The following is a 22,762-nucleotide window of genomic DNA, read 5'->3' on the forward strand; positions in this document are numbered from 1 at the left end:
GCTCTCGGCCAGGAAGAAGGCGGCCTCCGCCCCGAGCAGCTGGAAGCTCACCGGCAGGTAGGGCGGCGAGGAGGACAGGCCGGGGACGCCGTCGTCGGCCAGGCCGCGGGCCTCGATCACTGCGGGCAGAGAGAGAGAGAGGACAGCGGTCAGCGCGGCGGGCCGAGGGCCTGGGGGCAGGAGTTCTGATGGCTACGTGGCCGGAAGTCTGTGGTGTGCAGGCGCGCACCTCCTGGTACTGGGGCTGGAAGTCGGCCCTTGTCTCGTTTTTCCATGCAAGGCCGGTGCTCCGCCACTGAGCCACAGTTCCACTTCTATTCTATTATATATTATTATTATTGTTGTTGTTGACATTGTTTTGCTGGGTAACTCCCTGTGTGCATGGGCTGCAAGCAGACATCCTCAGATCTCAGCATTCTGAGCAGTTAGGGTCACAGACAGAAACCACCCGAGCCTGGCTTAGACACCTTCATATTCCTTCTGGAATCAGCCAGTTAAACGAGTCTACGGGATTACAAATTACATACTTAGGTTGGGCTGAAGTATGTAAAACAGGGTTCTGTGAAGTAAGACTTGGTGAATGGTGACAGGTTTACAAAGTGCAGCAAACAGAAAGCTGGTGCTTTACCTCTGAGAGGTAATTTGCATGAGTTTAAATTGCATTTAATGGAATAGGAAAATAGACCGGTGAAATAGAAAAAACCATAAATAAACCCAACAAGAACACAAAAAAGTTTAGCCAAGACCGAGGTGGCATCTCAAATCCCTAGGGAAACATACATTTTTAGTAAATAGTGCTGGGACACAGGGTAGCCATTTGGAAAGAAGATAAAATTAGATCCATACTTCACAGCCTACTCAAGAATACACTTCAAGTGGACCAGTGATTTACATATAAGAAAATTAAATCTTTCAGGTAGTAAAGATGATGTGAAGGGTTTCTCCATCATAGCATAAGGGTAGGAAAAGTTTTCTAATCATGGCTCGAAATCCAAATGCATTATGACACGGTAAGTTTACTTATATAATTTCTAAATTTGCATGACAGAAAACACCATGAAGGTAAAAGAAAAATGACAAGCCGTGTGAACACATTTGTATGTCCTGCTGAGAGAAGACCAATATCACTGATGGTGAGAGACTTTGTCATGAGGGGAAAAAAGAATAAAAAATTGGAGAGTGAAATGGGCAAAGATATGAAGAAACCATTCTCAATAAATATGTTAAAATTGCCATTACACGCATGAATGCTATTCCATTGTACCCACAATTAGAGAAACATAAGTTAAAACTATGAGCATGTAGCCTTTCTTATCTATCATGCCAGTAGAAATTACAAAGCATCACAGCAAACATATTGTTAGCAAGATTATAGATGGGAGAGAGTCTAGTACATTGTTACTGACAAATTGGTCCAATCCTCTGGAAGAAATCAGGCACCATCTAATGAAGCGCCATATGCATTTTCCTTTTACTTGAATCCATCTGATGATAGAGACACAGCTGAGGTGATTCAGCGATCTATATGCTCAATATGTACAAGATCATTCATCAAAACATTGTTGTCAATCATAAAATGTGCCTACAACTACGCGGTTCACTCTGATACATAAACCAACACAGAGATGCAGGAAATGGAGGACATCACATAGCAACGGACTATGCAGTCCAGAAAAAGAGGGTGGAAAGTCTGTACCAGCCAATTCGGAGAGATTTCAAGGGCGTACTGCTAAGTACAAAAGCAGAGTACAAAGCCTGCCTATCATATGGTGCCTTTTGTGTGTGAGAGAAGGGAGATCACAGCACTCAGTGTCTGCTCATTCGTGGACACACACAACACATCCAGGATGAGCCAGCACCCTTGCCTGTTACCAGCCGGGGCCCAGACAGAAGAGCAGAGAGCAAAGGCCGGCAAGGGGAGGTGGAAGGGTAGAATGGATGGATTTTTTTCTTCTCTAGTCAGAAATTTTGGAATATGTTAACATTTTACATATGGTAATGAAAACAATGAGTAAAAACGCTAAGCTGAACCAACTACTGAGAAAAAAAGGTGACAACATTTGCAGTCACTCTCTAAAAGAGTGAATATTGTATCAGTGTTCATTTCCTCATTTTCACAAGTGTACTGTAATTATGTAAGAGGAATCTCCTTATTAAGAAAATCCTCTGGGTATATCGTGGGAAAGGAACATTATATGTGTGATTCTGTCTCAAACAGTGAAACTGTAAAAGGGGGGTGTGGGGGAGACATTCAGAGGTATTCTTCCTTGGGACCCTTTCTTCCAGGGAGCTCTCAATCCTCTGAGCAGAGACCTTCTCCTTCCTGCAGGAAAGCAGCCGGGCCTGCTGTGGGATGCCAGCCTGCAGGCCAGAGTCCAGTCCTCTTCCCCAACAAAGCCAAGCAGCCCCCAGGATTAAACGCCAGGCGTCCTTAATCCTTCCCTGGCAGGGACTCTGCCCGCAGATCAGAGCCACCTTCGCCACTGCGGCCAGATGACTTTTTCAAGGAAATGAGACTCCTGCCTGTCCCTTTCCCCGAGGGCTCCTCCCAAGGACACCATAACGGGACCCTTCATCCTCCTCCCTCTGGGAATGGCTCAGCATTTCCCTTAACCCCTCCCATCCTGCACCAGCTTGAGACACACTCACGAGGTCCTGCCTTGGTACAATATTCCAAAAAGAGTTCTGGATCTCTGTCCCCAATGGAGCCATCAGCTAGTTAAGCAAAACTTATCATAGTTTTACTAAAAACAAAAACAAAACCCCAAGCAATGGTGACATCTAATGCTTTCCTTTTGAAGTATTCATTCTTACCCCCACCCCAAGCTATTAGAACTTGAAGTGCACAGATTTAGAGATTCATCTCTCTCTCAAAGGCTTTGGAAATCAAATAGAGGCCCAGGCCTGCCTGCACGAGGGTCACAAGCTGTTTCCTCATTGTCCATCTGCAAACGCAGCATCTGAAGAACATCTCAAGGTGAACATTTGCTTTCGAGCAGGTACTGAGCTGTCTTCACAAGACAAGGCCGTGTGTGGTAGGTTTCCCTGGCTGTCTCCTCTCGGCAGTACTTCATTTTCTGAGCAGCTCACTCTGTCCTGAGCAGGGAGTAGACAGCTAGCTCCAAGCTCCAGCCTTTCTGCTGAGCCTACTTCTGAATTCTTCTAGGGTGTGAGATTGAACTTGAGCCAAGGACACTGTGAGGGGAGGCTGGGGCCTTGGGCAGGGGCCGAAGGCGGGACAGGTGGCCGTGGAGAGAGACCTAGGCTTGATCTACTCATCAGCCACATAACAGTGGCCCATTCTTCCTTCCTGTGAGCTTCGTTTCCCTCGTGCAGACAGACAGACATGTAGGCAGACACCTCTGGACCGTAGGAGTCAGCGGCTGTGGAAGCTGGTCCCTGGACTCGTGCGCACACCCTCTGTGTGACTGCTCCCCTCGAGAGGTGCCGACTGCCGTCTCAACCATCAGTCAGCACTGGCTTCCCAGTCGCTCGGAGTGACCGCACTGGCCGAGGGGCCGCGTGTCACGGTGGAGCCCAGGGAACGGAGGCTGTTTGTACTCTTTTGGCTCCTGACATCTCCATAAAGAACAAACTGAGCTCACCTCACTAGAGGATGAGCTCTCTTCCCTGTGGAAGAGCAGGCCCCCTAGAGCCTGCCTGCCGCCTACTCCCCCACCTCACCCCCCCCCCCAGGGGAGTAACGGGCTCCTGTGCCTTTTGTGATGAGGCAGCCCCTGGCAGAGTAGCCAGCACCACCGCCAGCTCCCTCCCAAGAGCTGGGTATGGTTTTAGATCATTTCAAGGCAGAATCTCAGCCCGTTCTTAATGACCTGTGCAGTTAAGTATTGTAAGGATCACTTCATATAGAAGAGGAAAATGAGGGCCAGGGAAACTGACCGCCTCCCCAGGAAGTCCTGATGGGGAAGGAAGCTGAAATTCACACCCAGCCATCTGCTGCCACAAAACGGCCGGGCCCACCTCTCTCCACCAGCCACCCTCCCACCCGGGCATGGGCAGGGTTGGTGAGATGACCCTTGCCCCTGTTTACCAATTGCCTAAGGACTCCAGTGGGGTTGGCTGCTGCTACATATTTATTTCTGATTTCAAGCCCAGTCTGGGCCTGTCCAGTACCCAGCGGTGGGAGGTGTGCGTGACCCCGCCTGCACCCTGACAGTCCGAAGCACTGCTCCATCGCCTGGGCACATCTCAGGTCTGAGGAAGCTTGGTAGAGCAGGTTAAGGAACTGGTGGCTGCCGGCTTTCGTAGGACACCTGTTCCTAAAATATGATTTCCCGAGTCCAAGGAAGCCAGCCCATGGCCGCCGTGTCTCTGCAAGTCTGCCAGACACCCTTCTCTCAGTCTGCCTGCGCCAGTCACACCAGTGTCCTCCACAGAGACAGGGCCGGCGAGTGATTTCTCAGGCCCCAATCAATACCCCGGGAAAACCAGTGCTGGCATCTGAAGGCCACGCGGGGAGGCGCTGGGAGCAGATGACAGCTGCCTGTCTGCACCTGCCCCACGCAGACAGCCCGTCCACGTGCTGTCACCTCCCTGCTTATCCATTCTCCTTATCGGAGTCTGCTGTCAGAAGCGGGGATATTGCGTCCTCCATCACTCGCTCATCAGAGGACTCCACTGCAAAGCCACGGCCGGAAATTGAGTTTTTGAGATGGGGAGATAGTAGGCCTTAGAAGATGGCAGTGTCACCTGCTGCCCCGACAGAATGACAGGGGCGCGACCTTGTCAGCTGACCAGAGGCACTCAGGGCAGCGCTCGGAGGCTTGCTTTCAGACACGCTGACCAGGTGACACCTTCCGGCCAACTCTGGGCTGGAACTGGAGGGATGGGGAAGGACCCAGGGTGGGACTCCAATGAGGGTGGGGGGTGGGGAGAACGCTCAGGACCTGGGGGGAGGAGGAGGGGAAGCCATTCGAGGAAGGTGGGCAGGGTTGGATTTTGCCCCAGGCTGGATACCCATCATGGACTCCAAAAGAAAGGCAGTCATGCACACACACACACATACACACACGCACGCACACACACCGTGATGTCTCGGTCAACAACTGTCCACCTAGACGCTGCTGCTGCTGTGAGCTGCTGCGCCTTGTGAGCCTCTCAGCCACGGCGGTGTCAGTGTGCCACACCCCGCCCTCACCCTGAGGAGACGCTGGCATGAGCAGCTTGCTCTGCTGCGGTGCCTGCCCTAGGAGGACACAGCCTGTCCAGTCACGCATGTGCAGGACGTGCAGTAATGATATCAAGCGACTGTGTCAGTTATGTGTCTGCTCCTGTGCATTCTCCCCTGGTGGAGAGGAGAATGGTGACCGTGGCGCAGCGTGCAGTCCCACAACAGCAGTGTGACACCTCAGCTGTCTTCTGTTGGCCAAGCACGCTGAGTACATCAAGGGCCTGCGTCCAGTGATGGACACACACTGTCTAGGCTCTTGTGAACCCATCCTGTAATGTCACCCAGTGAAAAAATGCACAGGGATGAGATTTTCAGGATATGCCAAATCAGGAAGAGACAAGGGACTGCCAGGTCATGCTTCCCTCTCCAGGGAGGTAAGATCAAACCAAACCCAGTGGCTCCCAGGAACAAGAGCAGGCCAAGGAAGGGCTTTCACCAAGAGTAGCAAAGCCAGTGATTCCAGCATGGACACACTTTGGATCAGCAGAAAGGAGGAAGGCACCATGGCAGTGTGGGCCGGCTGCTGATCCAACCCGATTTCGGAGAGTGCTAAGTGCCATCCAGTGTGAACTGGGAGAAGGCAGGAAAGCTTTTAGTCCAGTCTTCTCCAGCGTAAGAAGAAATCACAACCAACATCTCGAGCCAGACAGAATCCATAACAAGTCAATGCATCCCCAAAACACACCTTACTCAATGGGGATTTCTTTTCCCAAACACCTTAAATATCTGAGCCTCAGAATCCATATGTTTAGACTGAATTGCTGAAAACTCCTTTAGATCAACAAGCAGTGCTCTTGGCCAGCCTGACAATGGATGGGGGAACTGTTTTACTTTTTATAATCATTACCATCATCATCATCATCACCATCACCACCACCACCACCATCATCATCATCACCATTTTTGCCAGCAGCAGCAGCAGCTTGGTAAGTTGGGAGAAAAAGCTTTTGGGCTTGAGAAATGGTTGATGTTCACACGTGAAGACAAACAGTGGCATGGTATCCAGGCAAGAAAGGAATCTGCAGTCAGGAGGCTGCTGGCCTCGTTGGCCGCAGTGCCTTTGTCCTCCGACATCTGTGTTCACCAGCTGACATCAGACACCCGAGGCGCCGAGCCCCGGCCTTTCTGTGCCTCAAGGGTCGCCGGGCTGGGTTTACCTTCCGCGTCACGGCAGCTCGCTTGAAACACAAGCCAGCCCGAGTCCTTCCCTTCCCTGCTCGTGATTTATTAACATTCCTCAGACACAGACGTCTCTTTCTGCTAAATATGGCCATTGTTTCCTTTCTCTTGAAACAAAAGGCAGCTTGATAAATGGATTATTTGATTTCAATGCCTCTTCTGAGCAAACTCCAAATATCCTTTGCTGAAATTACATAGCGCGGTGTGCAATCTCGTAACAGTACAGCCCCTTCAGGAGGGCAGGTGTTTAGCCCCCCGCGGGGGCCCCAGAGGGGATATTGCTCTCTTGTGGGGGAGCACCACGGCCCCTCCTGGGTCCTGCTGTGCTGGCACGGAAGAAAAGCAGAGAGCTTTTGCTCTAAAATGCCCAGTGTCTCCCGTCTCAGCCAGGGAGCGTGTCCCGGGCCCCACAGGGCAAAGTAATCCATGGAATGCAGGTGGCTTTGTGGTATTTCCTGGTACTGACCTGTGCGTGGCCCTGCGGGTAGCCCCAGGTGGATACCTGAGCGTCCACAGGCCTCTCTTCCTGCAGCATCGACAGTGACAGGAGGGAGACAGCCTGAAGCCTACGGCCACGAGTGCCCACGGGGTGAAGGCAGCTTGGATCCTGCCCCGGCTCTCCAGTTGTGATGCCACGGTCTGTAGGGCTCAGCACAGTCAGGCAAAGGCCTCTTGGGTGACACGTAGGGGCTCTAGCAGAACTGAGATCCTCTGGCTTCGAGAGAGATCTAAAGAAGGGGCCCCAAACCCCTCCAGTCCATGTACAGGACGTGCATATGTCTTCGAGTTCCACAGGCTGGAGAGTGGCTCTCTGTGGCTCTCCAACATGCTGCAGTATGGGGAGAGAAGAGGCGAGGTGAATGCAGTCCATGTCTGGCCCCCAAGGCTCTTCGCACAGACCGATGGTCAAACCGTGCCCGCGTCTCACAGGTCGTAAGCATGGCTCCATTACGAATTGCTTTCTAAGTAAAACATTCTTGGTGTGCAAACGAACAAAAACAGGTGGCGGTCTGGGTTGGGACCCAGGTGGCCGTGCCTGGCCCTCTGCCAGGGGGGACGCCCCGGGGGAGAGTGGCTGAGGGCCACTCCCCTGGCTTGTACAGTCGGAGCCCTGTGCTGGGTTGGGAATGTGGCTTCTGCCTGCTATGCCGCAAAGGAGTTTGGAAATGGAGGTAAAAGAAAAAAAATGTATCAGGAGGGATGGAGATGTACAAATTGGAGCATTTTTCCAGGAGAATTTAGATAACGGCCTGCATTCAGGCAGCATATGGCTGGAGAAGGTTTAGCTGTGTCTATTCAGAAAGATACAGATGGAGTGCTATCCATAATGGAACCTCACATTAATCCCAAGAGTCCAAATTATCTCAATTCATGTAAATATAAAGAACAGCATTCCTGGTTTGTTTTTCTTAATATGATGGTCTTTTTCCTCACAAATAAAGAGCTTATTTTAATATAGTGGCCACATTTTCCCCCAGTAATTACAGATCATTTTTTTGAAGTCTATATGCCATTGAGCCATCTACATGGCTTTCTACCCTCCCCCCAACATGTGAGTTGTATTTGCTTGCTCGTTAGCATCTGCAGTTTTGTTTGGTTATGCCAGTATTTAGGATGATTGTATTAACGGGAAGTCTTTGGGTCCCAAGTAGCAAATGCTTTCCTGATGAGGAAGGAGTAAACAAGAAAGGGGAGGAGAAAATACACTAGAAGATGAAAGGGCGTTCTCTCCTGGAATCCTAAACAACTTCCCAAGTTGAAAAGTCCGAGGGAGGAGCTCTCCTACAGCTGAGGCCAACGCTGCGCCTTGTGAGAGCTGGGTGGTGGGGACTGCAGTGCTCACACCTACCCACCGTGGGTCCTACCACCCTGCCTCACGAGTACGGAGACCTGCACTGGGAACATCCCTTTGGGGTGAGCCCTGTGTCACCTGCATTTATCCATCTGCAGTCAGCACCCAGAGAAATTCTTGGGTAGATCTACCCAAGAATGCCCACCGGCACGCCACAGTCAGAGCCCGAACTCGGGACCCACGTGCGTGCGTGTGTGCTGACCAGGCGTGTATTCTCAGCCCTCTCTCATCTCCTCGTCATGTTGGCAAGCGGGACGGTGAGCCTGATGGTTATGAAGGCCAATCCTGCTGGGCACAGCGGCAGGCGCCTGTAATCCCGGCCCCCAGGGAGGCAGGAATCAGGAGGACCCTGGCCAGCAAGCCCAGGGGGAGTGTGAGAAAATCTCAACTAACAAAAGCCGGCCAGGGCAGTGCACGCTGGCCATCCTAGCCACAGGGAAGCGTGAATAGAAGGATTCAAGGCCAGTTAGGCCCAGAAAGAGACCTGAAAAATAATTAAAGCAAAAAGGGGACGAAGCTTAACTAGTAGAAAGCCTGTCCAGCAAGGCTCTGAGTTCAAAATGAGAAGGAGGAGGAGGAAGAGCAAGAGGAGGAGGGAGAGCAGTTACCACCTAACGCTTGGGTCGCCCTCCTGAATCTGGCCAAGCCTGAAGCTGCGGGGTCCCCAGGTTTTGCTCCCTCACGGCTTCTACCGGTCAGAGGAGCCTTCTCAGCATTTGGAAGAAACAGGTAATTAATGCTGTTTTTGGTACATGAGCCCGCTGAGCTTACAACTGTTCTTATTTAATAATGCAGGGGTAAGACATCAATCTTGTTCATCTTGGGGAGGAAATCATCGGCTTGGGACAGTAGAGCAATGGTCTTCATTGAATATCTATGAACTGAGAGGGTTCAGGAGCCCTCTGCTGCCTTGCTTCCAAGGGAACTTAACAGGTCATTAAACGGCGATTATGGAGCTGGCAAGGCTAAGCAGGGCGGGGCCAGTGCACACCCCCGGTCTCCCCTTGGAGACAAGCAACCACCGTGGACCATGATGTGAGCGATAGGCGAGAGAGAAGGGACCTTCTCCCTCCAGTGCACCAGCCAGCATGTACAACGCAGGGGTCCCAGGAAGTAGGTACCGGATGGATGGATGGATGGATGGATGGATGGATGGATAACCACTGAGGGAGCATGGACACAGTAACCCTGACCACCGAGGGAGAGTGGATGCTGGTGATCCTGACCACCGAGGGAGAGTGGACCCTCACCACTGCGGGGTGGGGGGGGCAGTAGGGACAGAGTGTCCCGCAGCCCACACAGGGCACAGAAGAATTGGAATGTGTGTCCCTGCTTGGGAGGAGTGATGGGAAGGCAAAGCCCCTCGCTGCCCTGAGACCAGGTTCCTCCCCCTCATGACACCCAGCCGCATGGTGTCAGAAACTATTTCCTGGAAATAGGCATTGACTTCAGGGATGGGCTCCGAAGAGGAAGAGTTATAAGCAGGCTCTCGCTGAGCGAACTCTGGGGACTCCCAGGAAGAACTGCTGAGAGCGAGGGAGAGAGGTGGCGGCCACCACACCCCAGTCCCTACGGGAACGCAGCCTGGCCTCTGACAGGAGAGGAGGCACAGCCCACATCCTCTGGGGGCTCTTCAGAGCCCTGCACTCTCTTCCTTGGGTGGACGGCAAACCCATCGTGGTGTGTGCCCAGGGCTCTTGGGGCTGGGCCCCAGCAATGCCCAGCAGGACACCTGCAGAAGGGAGGGGTGCCCTCTACCCCCTGCCATCCTGTGACCCAGGCACACGCCCGCACCTGTCACACTCCCTACTTCTACACCAGAAGAAAGAGGTGGGCCCACAGTCCTCCGGGGTAGACACTGTGATTGACGGCTGGCTTGCCCCGCCCTCTGCTTCCCGGTGCTCCATAGTGTCCTGGTCATGGCGTGGGGCCTTTGCTGCTGCTGCTGCTGTTTTAAAACTGAGTGGCTTGGTTGAGATCACTCTGGGGACCAGACACTGGGACACAACACGCTGGCTGGCCAGTTGGAGGCTGGCTCTCTTCATAGTTTAAGAAGCATAGTTGCTTAGGTAATGCACAACTATCCCTAGATGAAGGGATTTCTCGGTGGAAGAGTATTACAATACCAGGATTTCTTCAAGCAGGGCAGAATTTTGCGAACTGTTAGAAAAGCAAAATGGCTTAGCCCTCTCCCCCGCCTGGGTTCTGACTCCTCCTTGCATTAATTGAGTCTTTATGGGAGAGTATTCGCCTGGAAAAACTCTTTCAAGCAAGCTGTGGGCCCACTGGAGGGGCCTCTGCCCTGCAGAGACCAGCTGAGCCGGGCAAGGGGGTGGGGGACAGAAATCCCCTGGGGGTGGAGAGAGAAATCCTGATTGAACTAAGGGATGGTAAGATGATAATGGGAACGGGCGGGCTTTGTGGCATTAATCTGACCCGCCTTTATCTGGCCCCAAATCCAGGAACACCCAGGGTTCCCAGTCGGGTGCCAGGGCCTGAGAACCATGGGAAAGAGTTCCCGCATCTACCGAGGGCAGCCGCCTCGAGCGTGTCTGTGAGCGCCTCAGTGCCGGATCTTATTTCAGCCTTAGGTGGATCTCATTGCCTGTGGAGATGAATTGGCCAACATTCAGCTGGCAGCTGGAAAGACTAGAAAATGCCACCTGCCTGAGACTCACTTCCCAGTTCCCTCCTGGAGAAACACTTGTGCCCGTGTATGCACACAGAGAGAGGGACACCCACAAACGCCCACATGCGTGTTCCTGTACATGCACACAGGCACTCAGATGCATACCCATGCACACAACCACAGACACAGGTAGACACATTCCCTGCCCACCTGCACACACTTATACATGCATGCATACAGACATACAGATATGAGATGCGCACAGACCTGCACAGAATATACACGCACATGCACACGTGCAGATATGGCCCCTCATAGACAGCACACATACATATGCATGTTCATCAGAGGTACACACATATATACAGGGAGACCCACACACAGACATACAGCACACACTGGAAAATGAACATGAGGAGCTTTGCTCTTCTGTTTTAGTAGAAGGTTAGGAGTAATCTAAATGTCCATCCATCCATCCCGCCATAGGATAAAGGCAGAAATACAACTGAACCTAGATAAATATGACCACAGGCCAGTTAGAAGGAAGAGTTTAGACTCAGGAGTGGCATGGCACGGATCACTTCGGAGGCCCGAGTTTATCTCTGGTTGGGTGTTGGAAGACATCCTGTCACCAGAATCGAACTCAAGACCAGAAAGGAGAGTGGCCGTGTGGCTGGCCATCGTCCTGAGTCTGTAGCTGCCAGCCACACGTGGACTGAAGTTCATGAACCATGATGAGCTCAAACAGAACCTCCGGCACTCGGAGGACAGGCCTCTCCTGTGGGGGTTCGCAGCCATCACCCACCGGGGTGCACTTGGGGACACGGCTGCATTGGAAGCAACCCGAGTTCACACGCCAGGCAAGCAGTGCTGCAGCAGGCGCGGTGCTGTGGCGTGCACCGCGACGGCCGCGGTAACTTTGTCAACTCTGAAAACACTACTGTGCTTTCTCGGCGGGCACGCGCCCGTGTGAGAAGAGGGCTCGGGACCAGCTCCGCACCCGGCTTTCCCTGGGGAGGCCAGGCTGAAGTACTGTGGTGTAGTCGTGTGTTGCCTAGCAACGGGGAATTCACTTGACCACCACAGTATTAACGGATGTCTAAACACACTTACAAAGGAGTAAGGAAAAGAACCTCACACCACCGCGGAGTGTTCCCAGGAGTCTTTGCCTGGACAAAGAGGAGGAGGTGGGAAATCCCCCTTCCACTTCTCCCTGCTGACACAAAGAAGGGAGCATCTAAGAAGTGGCTCTCTCTGAGCCACTGAAGTTGGTGTCTTGCTGCTGATACTATTTCAAGCTGACAGATACCCATCACGTCCCTCAAAGCTGGTCTTTGGGTGACCGTCCTGGTACAGAAGGGCCGCTTCCTCTGCCGCGGCCTCCGGGGAGCCAGTGGGGGCGGGGCAGCCTTCAGGAGGAGCCTGGGTCTTTGCGGATGGAAATAAGGACCTTGCACGTAGGATAGAAGTAAGGGTTCTAGATTTAGGGTAGCCACTGGTACTATCAGAACACAGAATGAGAGAAAACACGGGGTAGAGGGAAGGTCACGTGATCATGGCCGTAGAGACCAGATCAGCTCAGCCCTCAACTACGGACAGCCGGAAGCCAATACGTGGAGCTAGAAGAGGCCAGAGAATCCTCCTCTACAGCCCTATGCTCTAGAGCCAGAGGAGAAGGAAAGGCTGTTATTTGAAGCCACATGGTTTGCAGTGTGTGCCTTAGCAGTCAGTTGCAGGAATAGAATGAAGATTCTAGACATCTCAGCGGATGAAGACGGGTCACGGCTCTGTGATCTGTATGGGCTGATTTCCCAGAGTGAGATTCAGGAGCAGCAGCCTGGATGCAGATGCTCGTCTGATTTGTGTAAACCTCAGGTGGAAGCTCATCTTTGCTCTTTCCCCATCCTCCGCCCCTTTAGAAACAAACTCCATCGTGTGTGACCAACACAACCCTGACCAACAAGATGTCACCCCAGCAGATGTCTGGGTCATCTCCTTGTCCCTCACCCCAGCCAACATCCTGGTCATCTCAGTGTCCCTCACCCCAGGGGACATCCCGGTCATCCCAGCATCTCTCTGGTCCTGTGGGCCAGTGGAATGGATGTCCAGCAGATAGGCAACTGGTCCCAAGTCACCTGCCAAGCTGGCAGAGAGAGGCCCTCCCACCACAGCCCCCTCCACCAGCAAAGCTCCCTCACAGAAAGACTCCCTTCCCAGAGACAATCCATGCTTTCGATGAAGCCGTCTGCAAGACCATGTTCTTCTGTCAAAGTCAGACTTCTCTCCTCGTGGGGTATCGGAGGTGTAAATGAATGCTGGTGCTTGGTGCTTTTTGTTGTTTTTTAAAGTCTGTTTGCTTTTCACACCTCCATATGATCTTGGGAGGTGAGCAGTGACAGACCTAAAATGCGTCCTGAAACTCAGACTCCTGGCTCCCCGCTCCTGTCCACCACGGGGACCCCGGTCAGCACTAGAGACTGGCCAAGGATGCGGAGTGGCCCAGGCAGTGTTTCAGGTCTCACCTTCGCAGCCTGGCTGCCTGCCCCACATGGTACACACAGAGCCAGCTGAGCCTGAGACGCAGGAGCGCACGTCCACCTCCAAGTCCTTCGGGGCCTGTTCCGCAACACGCATGGCACGCAGGTGTGAGCTTCCCCACAACACGGTAGCCCGTGTGTGTGAGCTTCCCTGCAACAAACCTAGCACACGTGTGAGCTTCCCTGCGTCAGCCTTCAGCCCTTGGAGGGAGGAACTGGCCTCCTTGGCCATGGTGTTCCAACACCAGGGAACACGTCTCACAGCTTGGAATGTTTGCATCATGATGCAGACAAACGTACACAGACGAACATGTGCACAGATCCCACCCAAAGTATCATTCCACTAACCCAGCGTGCTCTGTTTGCTGCAGTTCTGTTCTGTTCTGTTCCATTCAGTCCCTTTTTGAAAGACAATGACAGTGGCTAAGTGGATCTCACCTTCCTCTCCTGGGTGGTCACTTGCTACTGGAAGACCGCTGGCCGATACACTGGTCTCTCCTGTGGTCGGCAGGTACACCATGAGCAAAGTAGACAGTCACCTGTATCCCAGGAACCTGATTCTCCAGAAAGCATCATGGTGGAGAATGATAGAAAAGTCCCCTTCTTTCAGGGTCCAGTAAGCTCTCCCAGACCTCTTTTTCTCAAGTTCTATGCTTCATAAGTTTAATTTATAATGGAGCCCAAAGGAGATGCTAGGTTTCCAAATTCCAAGAGGCTCTGGATTATTTCCCATTTTGCTTTCTCTTGTAAATGTCATGACACCCTGGCCCGAGAGCCCAGGGCTTTTCCTAAGGCTTCAAGAATGTGAATTTTTAATTTTCCAGGCTCTGCACTTCTTCAGAGTCTTTGACCTATCTTTTCTCCTTGGTAGTAATAAATATCACATGATTGCCTAGATATTTAAAGTTTGTACTTTAAAACTCACCGAAACTTAAGTGAATAATCAAAGGAACTTTACTTGTGCTAGGATTCCTAGGACAGCCCAGATCGCCTCTCTCAGCAGTTTCAAGATCTGAACTCTAAGACCTCCATAAATCAGAAGAGGAGAAAATAATCTCCCTGACGCACCTGCTCACTTGACGCCCAGGAAATGTGAGGGCAGACTCCTGCAGGATTTCTTTGGTTTACTTCCTTCTAAAAAATCCTTCACTGATGATTTCAAACATTCCTCATGATTACAGCAGCCTGATGATCAACAGCTGCCTAGCTATCTCCAAAGAGAAGAAGAAGGGGGAAAAAAAAAACACCGCACACACAAATCCAGAACAAACGGCCACATACTCTGCTCAGTGCTCTGCAGCTACCCGAGGCACTCAGAATAAATCCTGGAGGGCTTCCCAGCGCCTGTGGGACCTCTGGCCCTGCCTGGCTCTCCAAGCTCCTCTCCAAGGCCGCACGCCAGAGGCTGACTTTGCTGCTTCCCCAGCATGCACGTGGTGCTGGTCGATGTCCTGAGCCATCTCCCCCCTTTTAGCGTGACATGTTCGAAGCCCTAACTCCCGGTATTTATGAACTGAATGCATTTGCATCTCTGTTTCCATCTTTGGGGCTCAGACTGCTCTCCTGCACTTACAAACATGTTTACGGCTCCACTGGTCTGTCTGATTGAAGCAATGGCAGCGGCTGTGCTGGGCACCGAGTCCAAGCTTCTGTCTCTGTCCACAAAGCCACCTTGTCCCCAGGTACGTGCCTTTCAGGTCTCTTCTCCCGACTCTCGGTTTATGACACAATAAAACGGAACCAGCTGGCCTCCTCCAGAGCACTGAGCAGATGTAAACCCAGCAGCCTTCGCGCGTGCCCCGGCCTTCTGAACCATTCTGTATTTTCTCTGTACCTCAGAGGGGATCGTTTATCCTTTTAAGATGTAGGTCAGCAGTCAATAAACGCACTCAGATCCTCTCCGACCTCCCCAGTGGGGCCGGAGCTCGCCGCACGGCCCGCCAGCTCAGGCCCAGAGACCGAGCTGTCTGCCTAGAAAATGTGGCGTTGGAAGGCATCCGGCGGACCCCGTGTTCCTTCACATCGCTCCACTCTGGCCAGCAAGGTGAACTCCTCAACTGCACACACAGGAAAAGAGACCATATCCAGAGACAAGCCTGGAGAAGGGCTTCGTGTAAGGCACAGCCCCGCTGAGCCCAGCAAGGAAGCATGCCCCTCCTCGCAACGAGAGGCGAGCTCCCTAGACGGAGAGGACAGAAGGTGCAAGGGCACCGGGACAGGAGCCGAGGATGAATCTTCGGGCCATTCGAGAGAGAGCCAGCATCCGAATGGGAGAGACGGCGGCAGCAGGTGAGGCCACAGCATGGGGAGTTCCAGGAAAACTGCTCCGGTTCAAGAATTCAGATGTGAGTCGGCTCCCGAACCGCCCCCCGAGAACTGGCTGCTCCGGGCGCTCGCACGAGCTGTGGGCACTGGGCCTTCACAGCCCGTGGGCTCCGGTGTGCATTGCAGCTTGTAAAGCAACACTGAGAAATCAACACCCCATCGGACATGCTGAGAGCTGGCTTGGCGGACGCCTGCCCAGTCTGGGCTCTGCCACCGAGTCCTCCCGCTGCCAGCAAGGGAGGGGCCATTCCTGATGCACCGAGGCCCACCCTGTCTACCCCAGGGGTCACGTGTTCTGTTGTGCTATTCCACGTCGGATCGTGCTGTGAGCGTATTTCACATGAGAAGTACTTAATAAATGCACAGTATACAAATGACTGAAGTGCTTAATAAATGCACAGTACAGAAATAACTAAAGTGCTTAATACACAGTACAGAATGACTGAAGTGCTTAAAAAATACACAGTACATAAACAGCTAAAGTACTTAATAAGTACACAATACATGAACAGCTGAAGTGCTTAATGCACAGTACACGGACAGCTGAAGTACTTCCTAAGTGCACAGTACACGGACAGGCCTCGGAACTCCTACAGTGTCACCCTTGACCTTCACAGACATGGAACTTGCTAGACTCCCCCCAGGGCTGCCACAGGAAGAGCTCCTTTTCCTGCTGAGGGGTGGGATCCCATTGCCAACCCGAGGGGCACATGCCCAAGCTCCGCAGGCCACACTCACGTCCTGTTCCCGGAGCGGCCAGACTCTGCCGGGCGTCCAGGACCCCGTGGGAGGCTCCTGTGAAGCAGGGACATGAGCTCCATGCCCGGCCAGCACCCTACAAGCCACGGGCGGAGGGGGAGACGTGGGGCAGTGATTTGCACCCAGGTTCTGAACAGCAAGGGGAAGAAATGGTCGCCGGGTAGACGTCGGGGTGAGGGTGGGAGCCCTCCCAGAGGAGAGCATCACCCTGCAGGGAGCAGCCCCTGGCGGCCCCCTGCCGGCCTGGCCCCCGCCCCGCCCACCGCTGCCCAGGCCCCCTGTGTGGAGGAAGCGCGTTCCCACCGCCTTCTGAGATGCCATCCCAGCAACAAAGCCGGCAATGTGCTTCGTCCCGGCTCTTGGACCCAGCTGGGTTTACAGCAGTGGGTGGCTTTCAAACCTAACATTTGATCAAAATGAAAAAGTGGTCCTTCCTTTCACTCGGAGACAAGCCCACGCGTATAAATCACAGGCCTCCCCGGGAGGGCTGCCACACGGCCAGCCAGGCCCCCGGGGCCTCCCCCATCTGGACAAAGGGGCCGGGGCTCTCCAGGGGCCTGCGCATCTTTAAAGGCCCCTTGTAAACGTGGAGCTCGGAAAGCGCGGGGTGGCGGCGGGGCTGGGGAGGGGGAACATGCCCAGGCCCCCGGTTTGCATTTCACGTGGCCCGAGAGTTCCGGAGAAGCCACAGCCCCGGCTAGACCGTCTCCCAAAACGGGGCACAGCAGGCATCTCTCGCTTCCAGAAGGAATGCACTCTGGGGTTCTAAGGAAAGAGAAATCAGGAACGCACACTTGGTGGAGAAAGAAGAAGGAGAAGGATGATTTTCACATGAAGAACTTGTTATTTAACCGTCCAAATACGATGCTGGGAAATTAATAACAGCCCCCAGTACCCGGCACACCAGGGAAATGGGAACAAGGAAACGCAATCAGGGTCCTGGGCATCTTCCCAGCACGGCGAGGCCCCCGACTCGGTATGCGCTGGCTGGCCAGGACCCACGGGCCTGCCACGGGCCTGCCACGGGGCCCTGTCCTCCTCCTCCTCCATCAGCGCCGGATTCAAAGCGCCCTTCCCGTGGAAGCATCTGGGGACAGAGGAAGAGGAGGCGCAGGAATGGAGCCACTGGGGAGAAGCAGCTGCCCTCCGGAGCCAGCCCGTCTGGCAGTGAGGTGGAGCCCGGCGGGGCGCAGCCGGGTGCCTGGCCCAAGGACCGCAGGCACATTGTCTAACGGGTCTCAGCGCGGCAGGCGGCTGCTTTTGTGGTCCGCAGAGCTGGCGTGTGAAGATGCCTGCCCGCCCCACCGCTGGGTGCCCGCCCCACCGCACCGGCATGAGGATTTGCAGAAAGGAGGCCCTCTCGTTCCTCCGTCGGTTTCCCCGAAGCCCCGCAGGCCGTCCGGCCAGGGTGGGTGCTGGGGATCACGGGCTGGGCCCATGGCCGACCCTTGCCAGGGTCAACGACTCTCCACAGCTGCTGGGCTGTGTGGCCCTCCCAGAGATGGTGCCAGGAAAACGAAAAGGGGCAAGCATGTGCTTCAGACACAAAATAAAATGGCACGGCAGATTGCTGACATGGGCAGGCGGGAGAGGCTTTGATGAGGTTTTTTTCTTTTAAGCTAAAGTTATGAAAACAATTGTGTTTGAGCTGCCTTTTTACAAGACATAGACTTTAATTAAAGCCAGGTGGTCAGCCTTAGACGCTATAGAACATGGAATAAATGTGGTTTGGGGGGTGAAAAGGAAAATGGATATTGGACTTTACCCTCAGAGCTGAGATTTACACAGCCCTTGTAAATAGGTCTTTATAGGTGACTTTCCAGTTCAGTCAAAAAGCTGAACGCCTTATTTTTATCTCATCTTCTTTGGTTGTTTTGTCAGGTTCTCGGAAGCTATCTCTTACTCCTTTGGTATTAAAAGCACTCCTTTATTTTCTCTTCGTGGTGGGGGGTGCTAACAGGGTGCCCCCAGACCCTCCCTCGCCATGTTCCACTGGGGCTTTGTGCGTGGCTCTGTTGTGTGAACTGTGGGGAATCTTGAGATCTGCACACTCGCTTAGGGCAGTATTTCACTGTTTTGCGTCAGAGGATGAACAAGAAAACAAGTCACATGAGGGGATCCTCCTGCTGTCAGGGGGCCCCGCCCCTAGGGGGCCGAAGGAGCACCCTCCCCCGTCCAGCCTGACCTCCATCTCCGGGAGCTGCCTCTGCCTGCTGAATTCCCTGGCACCATTTACCCACTGCCCCGGAAGTGGGCTAAGTGTGTGTGCTGCCTTTGAGCAGGGTGCCGGGGGCGATTCTGACCTGAGCCCATCACCACTAAGTAGCTAACCAGCCAGCGCATCATTTCACAAGCTGAGCGTGCCAGGGCCCGGGGCCCAGGGGGCAGGAGGAAGAGCAGCTGGGGGGGGCGCGCAGGCCCTTGGGCTGCTTGCTGACAGCAGTGTGCGGCAGACTTCACCGCAGCCGCCGAGGGATCCCTTGCGATCTCCACACAGACCCAGCATGTGTCTAGGAGGCCACGGAGGCCACTCCCTGGATCTGATCGCTAGAACTGCATCCATGTGCTGCGATGTCACACAGCATCCCCCAAGCACATGCAGCATCCGCGTGACAACTAAAAGAAAAGATAACTGCATGTTTAGAAAATAGAGCCCTGTAATCCTAGCTACTCAGGAGGCTGAGATCTGAGGATCACAGTTCAGTCAGCCCAGGCAGGAAGGATGGAGAGCCTCTTATCTCCAATGAACCACCAGAAAACCGGAAGTGACGCTGTGGCTCAAGTGGTCGTGTGTTAGCCTTGAGCAAAAAAAGCTCAGGGACAGCGCCCAGGCCTGAGTTCACGCTCCAGGGCTGGCACACACGCACACGCACACGCACACACACACACATACACTAAAGAGCCTGGCAGAAGGGCATTGTTCGTAATGCCTGAGAAGAGCACACTTCTCAAAGAGAAATTGGGGCAGACAGGGCTCCGTGCACCCACCCAGTCTGCGGACCCTGGATTCTTCCAACTCTCCCTCAACCCCACTTGCTGACGAATGAACCTCAGGAGATTTATCCCTGCCAGAGGTCCTTCCTGAGCGGTGCCCTGCCATCCCTGGTTGCTTCCTCGTGAGGTTCTCTGTCTTTCTCGACGGCGTCCACCTCTGAGGACAGACGGGGGAAGGGAAGGGAAGAGTCCACACATCAAACGCCGGGTTCCAGGGCGCATCGGGGCGCGGGAAGCGGCTGGGAATTGAAAGCATATGGCCTCCACGTCCTCCAGAGGCGCGGAGCCGAAAGCAGCAACAACAAAAAAGCATTAAGAGGAAGAGGAATTTGGAGGAATGTGTTTCAGCTCGCGCAGCGCTTCAAACGCCTGCAAACAGTTCAAGATGTTGCCCATCCAGCATGCCCATCACCATCAATTTTCTTTTTCCCATTACCAAATTCTTCGGGACCACCTGTCGAGAAGCTGCGGTGCGGGGAAGGGTGGACGTCAGCGGTCTGTTCCAGCAGATTCCCCACATGGGGCCAAGAGCTGCCCGGGTGCCCTGGGCTGTCCCCGAGTCTGAGGGCTTCCCCCTCCCGCCTATCCCCCTTCCTGCCAAGCAGCTCCAGCTGGTGTGAGCCCTGGGCTCCAGGGCAGGGTAGAAAAGGCCGTGTGGACGCAGGGCAGGAATTCACAGGAGTCGGTGCGTCCCACTGACGCACAACCAAATCTCTAGCGGAAGAATTTGGAGCTGCTGTCCCGGGGACCCTCATTCTCTGAAGACCGTGGTGGAAGGGTCCAGCAGGCCTCTGCTCTGTGGGCCTCGGATCTCAGCCTCCTTATGACATCAGAGGCCCCCTACCCCTGCCAGAAACTCTGGTCTTTCATTTACATCTGTCGTACAAAGTGGCCTTGGAATACACGCCAACCATTTCTAGGGTGGGGGCCGGGGGAGACGAAGCCTTTTTTTTTCTGTGCATGGAGGAAGGATTCAGCGTTTTGACTCTGTCCTCCCCGAGGGCAGGGCAGGCCGGCTGTGTCCGGAACGCAGGCTGGAGGCTCTCCTACCTGCAGAGGGCGGAGGAGAGCAGCTTCTCCTCCCCCCTCCCCCCCCTCCTCCCTCCACTCCGCAGCACAGACCTCAGGTGCCCACGCCGCACAGGCTGGGTGTCTGTGTGGCTTCAGCCCGGGCACTCTGGCTACCGCGTCCGAAGGCCCTGGGCAGGGCACCCGGACCGGCAGGTTGTGCCAAGGCGTGAGGACACCTGGCTGTTCAGTCACAGGGCTTGTCAAACATCTCCAACTCGGGCCAAGGGTTAGAGCCAGTTTGTGGGTTTGGGTTTTTTTTTTATTTTGTTGGCAGCATCTCATTGGATAAGCCAGGATGGCTTCAAGCTGACTTTTGGCCCAGGCTGGCATAGAATTTGTGATGTTTCCCGTCTGAGCTTCCTAAGGGCTGGGATTACAGGTACAACCACCATGCGTGGCTGAATAACAGTGTTGATTGCTGAGGAGAAAGAAGCTGTCTGCCTCCGCCCGGTCCCCATGGGAACCAGCATTCTGCACAGACCCCTTCCACAGGAAGCGGCGCTTATAAAAGCCTTCCGAGGGGAGGGGCCGGCAAAGCCAGGTCGTAAATAAACCAGTCTCTCTGAGGCCTCTTTTGTCTTCATGCCTTTAGCTTTTGCTAAGAACATGGGGGAGGTGAAGTGGGGGGTGTGGATTTTACAAATCCCTGCAGAATTTTAAGAAGCCTCAGACCCCTGGGGGTCACGGACCACAGCAGGGAGGCGGGACCTTGGTAGGAAGCTCAGCAGGTGATGGTCCCAGTCTGAGTGGCTGCTGCCCCTGGCAGGTCTAACTCCCTTTCCTTGTTCACTTGCCTGGTCAGCAGACCTCGTGAGTCAAGTTTCTGTCCCTATCAAGAAACAAAAATGACGCTGTGACCTGGTTAGAGTTTTTTCTCTCAGTTTGGACACTCCCCTGCTGTTTCCCTTGTCTTTGGGGGGCTCTAACTTGGTGAAGGCCTTGTGAGATCTACTTTCTGTCTTTTGTGAAAGGAAGGGCAGAAAGAGCCGCATGGAATAAAGAACAGGAACAGGACACGTGACGCCCCCCGCAGCCCAGAGCCCTGCCACGGGATCCGGCATGCCCTCAGTCCACACAGCTCGCCCAGGCTGAGTTAAGAGGGGGACTCTTTCCCCCTGTTCACCTCTTCCCAGATCAGAACCCCAAAGGCACTACGGCAGGCTGGCTCTGGCTTCCTGGAAGTCCTGGGCATGTGCATGGGGTGCTGGCGGCTCAAAGCATCCAACACTAGGTTTGAAGGAAATATGAAGACATAACACACTGCTGTGGAGAAAGTCAATCATCCCACACTCTCCCTGGACTTCTCCCTCAGCCAGTGGCTGGTTCGATGTCTTCACCGGGTGACTGGGTGCAGCCCAGATCACCGTGGTGTGTCTGCAAGGATGGAGTTAAGCTCTGGATGAGATCAGATAAAGCAGACAGCCTCCCGAAGCGGGCAGGCTGCATCTCACCCCAGGAAGATGGAAAAGGACGAACGTCGGGACCCAGCAGCCTCCCCAGGACCACACGATCCAATTCATTCTAGTCGTCTTCCTGTCGAGCCTACAAGACACACTGCTCACGGCTGGGCTTCCACGTGCCACCCCATGCACATGAGTGTTCACAGGCACGGCTTTCCTACGGCTTTCCTCCTGGCGGTTTCTCTGTAGAACCCTGGCTGGTGTCACCTTTCACCTGGAGAAAAATGGCTTCAGATCACAGGATAAAGAACTTCCTCAAGAATCAGTGAGGAGAAACTGCGGCCGAGTGAGTACAGCCAGGGGCAGATCACAAAGTGAATATGCAGATATTCATTGGATTCCACTGGGGAAATCCCCAAACACATTTTTTTTTAAAAAGAATTCCACTTGGGAAAGCATCAAGAAGAATAAAATACTTAGGAATAAATTCAACAAGGGGAGTGGCAGACAACTCTTCTGAAAACGACAGACACTATGCAAGAACTTGGGGCTGTGCTGGTTAGTAAGAAGGCTCCGGTGTCCATGGGCCGGAAAGCACACACCGTGAAGATGGCAGCACTCCAGCGGATGCAAATCCCATTCGAAAATCTCAGCTGCCTGCTTTGCAGTAATTGACAAGCTGACCCTGTGGACCTGCACAAAACCAAGAATGTCCAAAGAGCTCGTGAATGGAGACAGCAAGGTTGTGCAGGCCTCACACTTCTCAACCGTGAGAGTCCATGTGGACTCACAGAGATTGAGAAGCTGAGGCTGGAGCACAGGGCC

The sequence above is a fragment of the Dipodomys ordii genome, unplaced genomic scaffold (assembly GCF_000151885.1).
Source record: "Dipodomys ordii isolate 6190 unplaced genomic scaffold, Dord_2.0 Scaffold66, whole genome shotgun sequence".
NCBI lineage: Eukaryota > Metazoa > Chordata > Mammalia > Rodentia > Heteromyidae > Dipodomys > Dipodomys ordii.